Source organism: Strigops habroptila, chromosome 7, assembly GCF_004027225.2.
Source record: "Strigops habroptila isolate Jane chromosome 7, bStrHab1.2.pri, whole genome shotgun sequence".
Lineage (NCBI taxonomy): Eukaryota > Metazoa > Chordata > Aves > Psittaciformes > Psittacidae > Strigops > Strigops habroptila.
In genome coordinates, this window is record NC_044283.2 from 47,911,701 (window position 1) to 47,924,538 (window position 12,838).

Consider the following 12,838-nt stretch of genomic DNA (forward strand, 5'->3'; position numbering starts at 1 on the left):
TTCCAGAGCTACATGTCTCAAAATCAGTTTTGGGGCACCTCTGTGGGTTACTTGGAATTGACAGTAGCTTATAGGGTCTCTTTCTTTGTGGGGTTATTCCAGCAGACTTTGTGCAGCTGACAGCTTTTAGATGCCTTTCCATACTTCTTTGTAGCTCTGGGAATTGGGCAGACTTGCAGAATCACAGAATGGTTTGGGTTGGAAGGGACCTTAAAGATCATCTAGTTCCAACCTCCCCTGCCATGGGCAGGGACACCTTCCACTAGACCAGGTTGTTCAAAGCCCCATCCAATCTAGCCTTGAACACTTGCAAAGATGGGACATCCACAGCTTCTTTGGGTAACCTGTTCCAGTGTCTCACTACCCTCATCATAAAAAATTTCTTCCTTATGTCCAATTTAAACCTAACCTTTTTTAGTTTAAAACGGGTGCTGCTTGTTCTGTCACTAAAGGCCCTGGTGAAAAGTCTTTCTCTTTAAACCACCTTTAAGCATTGAAAGGCCTCAGTAAAGTCTCCCTGGAGCATTCTCTTCTCCAGGCTGAACAAGCCCAACTCTCAGCTTTTCCTCATAGGAGAGGTGCTCCAGCCTTTGGATCATTTTTGTGGCCCTACTCTGTCCATTGTTGCACCCACCAGTACCCCTGAGCCCTTCTCTGCAGGGCTGCCCTTCATCCATCCATCCATCCCCCATTTTGTGTTGGTATTGGGGGTTGTCCTGACCCAGCTGCAGGTCCTTGCACTTAGCCTTGTTGAACTCCGTTGTGAGTACTAACATAGTAAATGAGATCATGCAGCTTAATTTACTGAATTTTCCTTTCGTTTTACTAATCTCTTCCCCCCCAGCTTTCTTCAGACTTACCAGTGCTACTAAAAGCAGCCAATATATGCTTGGGTAAAATGAGCAATGTGCAAAACTACTTACCTCAAAAGAGCATAACTAAATCAGCAAAACCTCAGATCTGTAGTCAGAGGTCAGTGATATGTAAATGTTGATATTTCATAAGTATATATGTAGAAATGGAGTAATATGTACTTCCAAATCCATTTTTTTTTACCTGAAATTATTACATATTTATGTGCAAACTGCTTACTTAAGAGGTAATTGGGAAATACCCAGGCTCTTTTTTTAGACACCTCTTTTATGCATTCAAAACTGTGTTTAAAAAACTTGGGAAAGCATGGAGACATGCGTTATTTAGGTGTCTTTTAATCCAAGTTTTATGTTCACATGCAGATGTGTGAAATCTGCTTTTGTGCCTCTGATTTTTGGAACTGAGAACCATATTGTATCTTGGTTTTGCATTTCTTAGATCTTCTTAATTGTGGCTGCATAGCAATTAGGATTGTGCATAAACTTAAGAAAATAATATATTCATTCGTTCTTACTGTGTAAAATGTACTGAGAATTCATTTCAGCTTTTACAATAACCCTAAAAGGCATTCAGAATAGAGGGCAATTTGGTTTACAGTTAGCATATAGCTAATTTTACCCTTTAAAGTTTCACTATTCTGTCTTTTATTATGAAATGGTAAGACACAGGATGTCCAAATCATCCAGTGAAGGGGAGCTAAATTATATCCTTGTGCACCAATCCAGCAAAGCACTCAGCATTGTGCTGATGTCCCATTGAAGTCAATGGGGCCACTCATGTTTTGAAAGTTAAGTATATGCTTTTAAGTGTTTTACTGAATAGCGATGAGATTATTCTCAAAGTCAAGCAGGTGCTTAAGTGCTTGACAGAATTGAATTAGTTAGCATCTATGAGTTAGCACAAGAAAACGTGAACCTTTCAGCATGCTTGTTCAGAAGGTCCTTTTTGTGAGTTCCAATAGAGTTTGACTATTCTGAGATGATCAAATAATAAGAATGACATTATCTGAGATAATGTCATTACGCAATGTGTCAGTAAACTCTTCTGTGTGATATCTTTAAAAAAAATAAAAGTCAGGATGACTTTAGGACTCTTCCTCATTTGAGCATGGTTTTATCACCCAACTTATATTTTTCCATCTTTGCTTCTTTTATTATCTTCTTTTTCTTAAATTATTTTGCATTTTCTAGCTGCTTTTTCTTTAACGGTCTGTTTTAGACATTTATCTTCCTCTCTAGGTTGAGAAGAGACTTTAATTTCTTCTTTGAGTTTCTAAGCAGTTCAGTATTTCAATAGGCATCTCCTGTTAGGATGCTGCCTTACAAGTTCTCTATATTTCTCTGCCTTGAGATAGGTCTCCAAACTGCCCACACTGAATTGACACGGAAGATTATTTCTGTCATCGTTTCTCTATTGCTGTTGGCATCCTTGCTCACCAATTTTCTGTATCTTTTTTTATTTGCTGCACTTTTTTATGTGTTGAAAATTGTTGGAGGAAAAATGTGGGTTACATGTTGTAAAGAAAGAGCAATTTTATCTTCCTACCAAACTTGTAGGTATGGTATAGACATCTCTGCTCTCTGTTGTCCCAACCAGGAGGCAGAGTACAAATGAATTGTACCCTGCAAAGAAGTGAGGTTTTTGATTTGACTTCCAGGACTGACTTAAAAAACTAGCTTTTATAAAAATGCCTTCACAGGTGTCCCTGATTTTTCAGAAAGTTAGAATAGTTTTGAGAGTTAGATTTGATGGTAAAGGGCAGCAAATGATACCAACTTGGACATAATGATGGAGTTTGATTAAAGACCATCTAAAGCTGTACAGCTTTTTTTAGTTAACAATGTCAAGGCACATGAGGGACATCCGGGAATGTACAGTAAAAGTGGTACCTGATAAGATTAACTATCACCTTAATATCAGTTTTGGGGATAATCGTTAGAAACTGTTGAAAATGGTGGTGGAAGGAGGTTCAAGTTAACAGGTAATTGCTGCAGTTGTGAGAGGCAATATGGTAAGACAATAAACTTTAGAACAAAAAGCAGGTGTAAAAGATTATCAGTTGAGTATGTCAACTGCAAGAACTGTTTTCACCCATTTTGGGCATATGTGTACACTTGTTGCCCAAGAAAGCTGAATTAAACGAATCTAGTAATTTGTTCATAGCAGCCACCATAAAGCTCTCCTTTCCTGGAAACACTCTCCTTTAATGTAATCAGTATTCCTCCTTGCCTGTTGTTATTCCCAAAGGATTGCTTTTCACCATTCCCTGCCTCCTTCACCTTTTCTTGCTACAACATCTTTTCTGTTAACGGGGATGCCTGGAAGAAGTATTTGTCTGGGAAGCAGATTTAATATTTGATTCTTAAGAAATCACATGAGATCTAAGGATCGGAATCCTAAATGTAAAGTTAAAATATCTAGTAGGTTAAAATGTTCCTGGTATAAATACATCATAATTCTCTGATAATTTTCTTCAACCTTCTATCTAGTTGTCTCAAGCTGCTCTTAAAGGACAAAACTAAATGCCTGACTATGATCCATGTGTTAAATGAGAGGCATAGGTTCTCATGGGTCACTTGGTAACAGAGCAAATCATTGCTAAGTAGGGGCAATACAGCTGATAGCTTCAGAGGGCTTTACTCTTCCACCTAACATCTGGATATTTATTTAGTACTTGGGGTAAACAGAAACTGTGATACCAGTTCCATGGTACAAGTACCAGATAAAAAAATAACCATCTTCTGTAAACGTTTCTGTGTTGGACTTTGGCTTGAATCCTAACATTAAGGGAAGTCTGTGTTGTTATTTTGTGCCTACAAGCTGTTGATTTCCATTAGGTGTTTATTTTTCTAGGACTCCTATGAACTTCCATGCTGTTGTTTTTTCTGGTTAGGCAGTTTTGAGTTTGCAAGCTGGTTTATTCTTCTCCTTTCTGTGCTTGCCTTGTGGGCTTCAGTTTTATGCTTAGACCTTCTTAAACTTCAGTTTTCAAATCAAAATGCATGTCTTTACTATGTGTGTGTGTATGCGATTCTAGACATTACTGCTATGGCGCTTGATTGTCCTAAAGTGTGCTGTACTTACTGCCACAGAAATGTGAGCCATTGTGTTTTAATGTTTAACAACTTGCAATCAGAATTTGAGTATATGAGCATATTCAGTTGTCTTGAGTTTTCTTCTCTGTTATTGTTTTTATTAGTAAGATGACAGATTGAAATGAGTCTGGTTAATGTAGAAATAATTGTATTTTCAATATAGCAAAAGAGGAATTGCCTGGCTCTTTGTTAAGATTCATAGAAGTCTTAAGTAGAATGTGATAAATACTGTGATTATTTCTAAATGTAATATGGTTGATTTCTAAAAATGTATTCTTGTAAGTGATGTACAGTAGAGTACATTAACAGAAAAAGAAACTAAAGCAATTAGTTTGCAATTAAAATAATAAAATTACATATATTGGTGGTGGTGATTATGAACATATTTAGTATTCGGCCCCACGAGGCATGCGTCTTATGTGTGCTAAAGCCTACAGGGAACAGGAATCATGTGGTTCTCTTTCATTAGTTTAGTAAGCTGTGAGTACCTTGCCTGGCAGTCAGTCTAAGGCTTATTGGTTCATTTTGCACCACCACACTTGTTTCAGGGCATGAGTTGAGAATTGTACTTCTCTTCTTTTGAGCTTATGGGAATTTGGAAAAGAGCATTCTTGCTCCTGTTGCCGTTTAATGATATATTTTTTTTGTGGTAACGTAGTCAACAGTTACTACAGTGATGTACTACAATTACCTTATTATTATTCAAAGACCAATCTGTAAATTAGTCTGCCTGATATTAGGCAGAGCTTTCACAGTTTGTTTTTATGAATGTTATTAGCCACACTAATTATATTGTATTTTTTAAAATCCTTTCACTGCATCCCCTGGAAGACTTCTTATTGCCCCATCCTTTGCACTGTGAGAATGTAAGGTACACCATTGGTTCCTCTATCTCAGTACTGTTTTCAACAGCAGCTCTAAGCGGACACTTAGAAGTAGGAACGGAGCACAGGTGTAAGGATTTTTAGAACTGCATGATTAATTTGTTAGGGTTCTATGTATATATGATTTTCATTATAATCTATTAAGGGATTTTGTATTTGGTCAGCATTAAAAAAAAAAAAAAAGATGCAAACAAAATCCTGCTTCCATCCACTTGAACTGCGATCTGTGTACTAGGAGTGATTAGATCATACACGTCCAAGTGTTGCTTTTGCAAGAGTTAAAGAATTACAGATGGGGTAACTGAGGCTTGTAGGGACGAAAGGCCACATGGTTTAAATCAGCATGATTCAGTTCAGTGAAGCTGGATGAATTTGCAACAGATGAGGATTTGGTCCATTTTAATGCAGTTAAGGTCACACATTCGGCTGGTGACAGAGGTAAAAAATGACCCCAGCCCTTGTCACTGTGGTTGCCATATACACAGCAGAAGCAGGCAGCACCTGGGACTGAAAAGCAGCCAAACTGGAAGATGTGCAGGAAGCTTTAGCATAAAAAATGAATTGCTGATGACACTGAAGTTGTGATTCTGGAAGATAAGAGGAATAGACACAGGAGAGCACAGATCAAAGACTTGCTGTTCTGCTGGGACCGTGTAGCACTGAGACAGTTATGAGGTGGTTGCTTGAGGTGAGCAAGAGGTACGCATTTGTAATACTTCAAAAGACAGATTTTAGAAGGAGCACATTAAAGCAGAACTTGAATTCACTACTGACTGCACAAATCAACCGGATCATGCTCTAGAGAAGCTTACGATGTCTTATGAGCCAGCAGAATATTTAAAGTTGTTTGGGTTTTTTCTTTTTTTCCTTTTTTTTTTTTTTTTTTTTTAAGTGGGTTTTTTTTTTTTTTTTTTTTTTGTTTTTGTGGGGGAGCTGATAGAGATGCTTTGCATGCCTGTGGGAGTTATAGCCAATATAGGTGCTTTGCTTCATGCTACTGACAAATTTTATGCAGTGAACATCATGGGTGCAGAGTTAAGGTGTGTTATTCCCTGTATGTTTCTCATGAGAGTACCAGCTGGTTTGTGCAGCAGTGATCTGTTCCACTTGAATTCCAGAGCAAACAGCTGTCAAGGAGGCTCTCCTTCTCCTACCATCCTGGGCTGAGGCAAATGCTAGGTCTGCTGTTTTCCATTGTGCAAATGAGTCAGTGCTCTAGTGGGCATGTTACACTCATCTTTCCTGCATGAAGAAAAGAAGATCCTTGATTCTTTCGAGATGGCTTTTTGGTTAAAATAGAATACAGCTGAAAGTCAAATCGCTGTCTATATATGAACACATCCCCAGTTACTAAATTAGTAATTACTATTTAGTTACTATGAGAAATTACTATTTAATGTGAAGTCCAACCATAATTATTTTCCTGAAAGCCTTAATTGAACAGGATTTTCTGCTACCTAAGCATCATAAAAACACCACCATGTGCATCATGAGTGGGGGTGAGATGAGAGAAAAATGTGAGGGAAGAAGGATGCCATTTGATCCTGTTGACTGCTACCTAGTCACCAGACTGCTATATCAGTCAATGTCTTTTTGTCCTGTTATGGTATAATTTCCACGTGCACTCAGGTACCTTTGTAAGTCCACTTCTCTGGTTGAAAGTGAATAATTTATTACTTATATTACCCAACATTTGGGGGGAAAAAAAAAAAGCAGAGGGGATGCTGTGACGTTTGATTCACAAAGCAAGCTTATAGTCTTCGATGCTTTATTTCCAGGTTATTATTTATACTTCTAACTGTTTCTAATTAACCTATAAGTATTGTGTATATCAGTGTAAGAAATGCACTGTACACTTCTCCAGAATTCAGATAAGTGGTAGAAGTGAGAGATATGGTTTCTTCTGTTTCTTTTGTTCCTTCTCTGTTAAAAAACTAACAAAACATGCGAAAATGTGAATGTGACTACTGCTTCACTGTGGTATGGTCCTTGCCCTGTTTCTGACCTTTTTGTGTCTGATGGTTGAATAAATGAAAGTTAGTAGTTTATCTTCTTCGCACAGTCAGCTTTTTGGCAGTAGATGATCCCAGCTCTATTCTTGAAGAATAACTGGCTGCTGGGTGTATGTAGAGACTACCAGCAAGATTGTTTCACTTCTGTCCTGGTATTTCCTATATTATACGGAAGTGCTTTGAGATAATCTTTGGTGTGATACAGAGGCATTGGAAGTAGGGAATGATTTAAATGTAGGTAGGAGAGAACTATGTCCTCGAGGTTTTTCGAAACCATTTTTCCTCATTCTCTTTTAGTAAACCCACAGTTTACCTAACACGAATGGGATGAATTTGCATACCCATTGATAACGAATGAAAGAATGAGTTATGTGTGACCTGTCTCATGCTAACGTTTGCCTTTTGCTGATTTAAAGTCAAAAGAAGATATATAGATAACCTGTCTCCAGTTTTCTTCTTTGAATGCTTGTTGCACTTCCCATTTCATCCCAGCTATTCAACTGGGAATAGCAGTTCACAGAATCATAGAATAGTTTGCCTTAGAAGGATCCTTCAAAGGTCATCTAGTCCAACCCCTGTGCAATGAGTAGGGGCATCTTGAACTAGAGCAGGTTGCTCAGAACCACATCCAGCCTGGCCTTGGATGTCTCCAGGGATGGTGCATCTACCGCCTCTCTGGGCAACATGTGTCAGTGTTTTACCACCCTCACTGTAAAAAATTTCTTCCTCACATCCAGCCTGAATCTCCCTCTTTTAGTTTAAAACCATCACCCCTTGTCCTGTCGCAACAGGCCTTGCTAAAGCTTCTCTCTCAGTCTTTATTATCAACCCCTTTTAAGAACTGAAAGGCCACAATAAGGTCTCTCTGGAGTCTTATCTTCTCCAGACTGAGCAACCCCAACTATCTCAGCGTCTTCTCACAGGAGAGGTGCTGTCTTTGGCTGGTACAAGACCAGTGAAAATGGGAGATGGGGTTTGAGGTGTGCGTGGCATCAAATTTCTCTATTGCAAATTTATCTGCCTGCTTCCTCTTGTTTCCTGAAAGCACGAGAGCATTTGAAAATAAAGAGGTCCAGGCTGCAGGACACAGGAAACTGAATTCATGTCTTGCCTGATGATACCTCAGTGCTTGGATTGTGTTATTTTTTTCCAGATATATAAAAGCTGCTTTGCCCTATCAGTTTTCAGTATAGAGGGAAAAAGTCTGCAGAGTTATACTTCCATTCATGTGTAGACACACATAGTTTTTTAAAGGCCTAGCTCCATATGTTGGGTAGTTTTCTTTTGTTTATAAAAACTATTGAGAAAAAAATAAACTCCAAGTAAGTGCAGACATGGTAGTAGCTTACAAAATTTTGCACCAAAAAGACAGCTGTGGCTGCTGTTCCACAAAATGCATTCGTGAGCTCTGTACCATGCTGCAAGGCTTACATGCACAAGGAAAGAAAAAAGGAAGAGTGTTATTCACAAAAGCAAATGGACCTGTTATATAGTGGAAGGAATTTCACTCATTTCATTTGCAAAACCAAATTGCTTCAGTGTCAATAATCCCACCTTTTTTAGCTTCTGCCTTCTGTACAGGCATTTGACTTAGCTTGTATTTTCAGTAAGGGCCTATTAATGCAATCACATTATCACTGATAACATTTAAAGCCCTAAGAACTTATATGCAGGTGTTTCTTTGCTTGCCTTTGTTTTAGATGTAAAACAATATTTTAATGGCTTTTTAGGCTTATGTCCTCCTTGTCTACAGGATTGCTTATAAAACCAAGTCACAAATGTCCTAGAGAGACAAATAGTATTGGAATAGAATTGAAACAATATTGATGAAAGTAATGCTTAAATGCTGAGGACAATATAGTGCTGGAATCTGACTGATGGAAGTTTTACGATTTGTGTGGGAGCCACAGGCTTTGTTAGTGATTGGGCTAAAGGACCGTGCCTTACAAAAGCATTAGCTGCATTAGGACTTCTGTCGACTCACCAAAAATTAAAAATATTTATTTTCTCATGTTTTTGTGGATATTTGTAGTATCCTGGGGTAAATTTCACTTCTCTCTAGGTCTGGAGCCAGCCCGCCTATAAAGACTATGTCTATCACATGGTCTTTGCTGCCTGTCATATGGTAGCACTCACTTGAGGGATGGAGTATGTTTGCAGTTTAAGATTCACATGTTAGTTCTGTGTGTTTTGCTTTGTTATATGGTTCTTGAGTCAAATCATTAGAGAAAACGTTATCATCTTCTTTAAACTATGAGTGTGGCCTAAAAATCGTACTGCTGTGAAGGAGAGAGGTAAGGAGCAGGCGAGTATTGATGTTCTGCTCTGATTTAAGGTTGGGGCCTTTCATCTCTCAGTTTAAACTTAGATAGCTAATTCAGTTTTGTTCTTTGTGTGGAAGATATTGTTTGATGTTTCTAGGAGGTGCATCTTTACGGAGAGCATCCTCAGGAAAGCTTTGTTTAGAAAGTGTTAAGAGATAGTAGCAGGCTGGGTATTTATAAAGGGAGTTTGTACTGGCCTATGCATTACAGTTCTCTATTTAATGAACGTATATTAGCTTTGGGTATACACACGTAATTACGATAATGGAAAAAGTCACAAATAATTTGGAGTCCTAAATTTTGCCTGAAAGGCAATGAGAAATATAACAAGCTCTGACTCTTGCTTTTTCACACTTGCAGTCAATGAAAGAGGAGATCCACGGCTCCATCTGCTGGAGTTCGCACCCACCAGCAAGAGTTGCTCTTCACTGAATGCACTGCACTCCGGCACACTTGTGTGAGTAACTGCTTGGCAGAAGCTGGAATAAGAAATACTGGGGTTTATTTTTTAGGTGCTGGAGTAGATTTCTCTGGAGTCATTGGTGTAATGTTTTTGACAATTTTAGCTGTTTTAACATTTGTGGTGGTTGGTGTTTTTTTGTCGTTTTTTTCCTGCTGATACATTCACTATGTGAAAGTTGAGTAGTTTCTTTCTTTTGACTAGATACACTAATATATAAAGTATAGATGTGTTTGTATAATTCTTTCCCTGGAAATTTATGTATTTTTATACTCATACAACTGCTGTAGGCAAGATAAAGGCCTAATATTGTGTAGTTGGATGGTTCTTCCAAAGATGATCTGTGTGGGTCAAAAATAAGCCCCAAGAATAAAAAACTTGGTCTTTTTGTTTTCTCTGGCAATTAAATACATGACTTTAAGATATTTCTGAGATTAATTTGCATTTTTCAACATCTTGGTGCAGACCAGTGTGAAAGGAAACTGTTGTCATTTAACTGATTTTTAAATTTGCTTATAAGAAGAAAAATGTCTTGTTTGCATTTTGCCTGTTTCTCATTTGCATTGGTTTCAGCACAGGAGCTCAGGAAACTGTGAGCTAGGGAAGTAGGGAAGATGCTGAAATAATCCACCATTACTTTGGCTGCAATTAAATGTTTTCAAAATAGTTTACTTATTTTTCTTTAGTGTATCAGACTTTGTCTTGTTGTGCATCAAAAATCCATTCCCATAAAAGCAAAACTTGAATGTCTGTCTATTGCAGCACTGAGTAAACACTTCGGTTTCATCAGTAACTGGATTTCAGAATGAAAAAGTATTGCAAAGTAGCGGTTTGTGTATTTGACCAAGAATCAGACCTCTGTACAGAATACTGTGTAGGCTATTTTTTGACTGTTCACATTGTGATAATGATGCAAAATACATTTTGTCCTAAACAAGGAGCCTGATCTAACTGAAACTTTCATAGACTGCCACTTTTCCTTGATCCTTCTTTTTTATTTGACCACTTGTTAGTATTCTAAAAGCCCCAATAATTTATTTTAAAACACACAGAACTTTGTATTAGGTCCTAGATTGGTTGTGTAGGATTAGAATTGTTGTCCAGTTTAAGTGTGAAAGAGTTGTCTGGAATGGCATAATAGCATTGCAAAGGTGTTTTTCTCTGCTGTTCTGTTTTTCCTCTGTTACAGCTTTTAAGAATGATGCTAGCAAGGGTGAGGATGTTAGATAGCAGGAAATTAGTGGGTTTGTAGAAAATAGGCAGCTGGAGTGAATTTCGCTTTGTAAGGGTTACTTCTATAAAGTGGAAAGCACAATTAATTACATTAAATGTGGAGACTGAAAGGAAACACCTCCTATTTTGCTCGTAATAGGACATATATGCAGTTTATAACGCCTCTGCAATAAGCAAAAAAATTAATGAAAGATTTTATTTCTTTAATATCTGAGGGTATAATAGTTTGAAATACATACTATTTTTCCTGTGTTGCAAGTAGAATTGTTATTTCTACTCAGTGATAAGCATTGGCAGTTTTACACTACAGAATGTTTATGCGTGTGTGTATATGTAAAATAGTATATACAAATAATCAAAATTAATACAATATTCAAAGTATTTGAACTGTATATGCACATAAGCATTCATATATGCATATATACGTGTATCTGTACATGGATGTGTAGGTTTTAAGAAATGTCCTCTAATAGTTATTGCAGACCTGTAATGAAAAGTATGTTATAATTACTTCATATTTTATAGGTGAGGATTTCTACTGCTTAGTCAATAAGAGAAATGTTGACAGTTTGTGCTCTTTCTTCAAGATGCAAGGGAAGAATGACTGAATAAATACCATTTTGTAAGCTGCAGTTAGAAATAATGTATTCTATTAAAAATCGTGACCACCTGGAAAGCTAAGGCCATGTGTATTCTTAGGAATATTGTTAGGAATAATCTCTATTATTATTTAGACACAGCCTTTGTGTTTCCAGTGAAGGTTAATATGTGCTTTTTGTTCAGTTTTCTTCTTCCTTCTGCTCTCAACTTGGAGAATTTCATGATTATAAACCAGGATGGTTTGTTCTGCAGTGAACTGACAGGGTGTGGGCAGGAGGGCAAATGATGGGAGCAAATGTTTTGCCTGAGCATAAAGTGGCTATAGTGATTTGATTTATTTTAAAAATATTTTACTCATCTATTGCAGTTGTAAAACTGCATTTGAAAGTCTTTTTTTAGCAGTTATGATGTCTCCTTAAAATACAAGAAAGAGCTCTTAGAATTTCTAGTCTTGTGTTGTGTGTATGTGCATATATATACATGTCAGCATGCCTATAAGTAGACATTCACAACAGCAAAAAACCCACAACAGAATAGGTCTGAAGGTGGTTAAAGAACTGAGAGGTTTGTACAGGGAGGGTGAAGAGGATGGCATGCATCTTTCCAAAGCCCATTTTGTAGACAGATGAACAAGCTGCTATAACATAAGCCCCTGTGTGAGTTCACAGGGCCTCAGCTTCTCTGTGCTGTTGCCTCTGCTGTTGCTCTTAACAGTGGTGTAAATGCAAACTACCTTATGTGTCAGTGAAATGGAACAACCAGTTGTGCATCAGTTTGGTGGATGTAAAGTTACTCTGATAATCTGTGTGTGTCTGTACCATCAGTTCAGTCCCAATCATACTGAATTCAAATTTCGGTTTCAGTCGCAGGACCTGACTATTTGTCTAGGTTGGGGTTTAGCATGTCACCAGAGATCACCAATGACTTATAGGAATTAGTGACTGTTCTCAAGCTATTTCTCTCATCTTAAACTACTGAATTGCTTATTGATCCACAGTGTTTGTGAATATTGTGGCTGTTTGGCAATGCATGTTCAGGCTGGAGCTGTGCTAGCTTTTTTAAAAAACCCCATGTTAACAACACAGAAAGTACAGTCCAATGTTTAGTCAGAAACAGACTCTGAACTTACTTGTTACCCTTTCTTTCACAGTAATGTAACATATATGTACTTTCATTAACACTTAAATATTCTTTTCCCAGTTGTATTTTAATATGTGTGTATATATATACACTGCATAAGTATATATATTGTTCATAGATATTTGTTGTAGTTGATCATGAGATGAATGAATTTGTTGGAACTTGACATACAAACATTGTTTGGGTAAATGACCTGATTTTTATTCCTACGTGCTGA

At 37.5% G+C, this 12,838-nt stretch overlaps 1 protein-coding gene across 5 annotated transcripts in view; it reads left to right on the forward strand.

Annotated features, from left to right (window-relative positions):
- CCSER1 (coiled-coil serine rich protein 1) overlaps nt 1–12,838 on the forward strand; it is a 684,293-nt gene that overhangs the window by 49,199 nt on the left and 622,256 nt on the right. For 4 of the 5 annotated variants that reach the window (XM_030492379.1, XM_030492382.2, XM_030492383.1 and 1 more), the window contains exon 2: nt 9,549–9,645. The exons of the other annotated variant lie outside the window; for it this stretch is intronic. The gene's annotated coding sequence lies outside the window, so the exon portion shown is untranslated. The remainder of the gene's footprint in view (nt 1–9,548; nt 9,646–12,838) is intronic. 5 annotated transcript variants of the gene reach the window in all.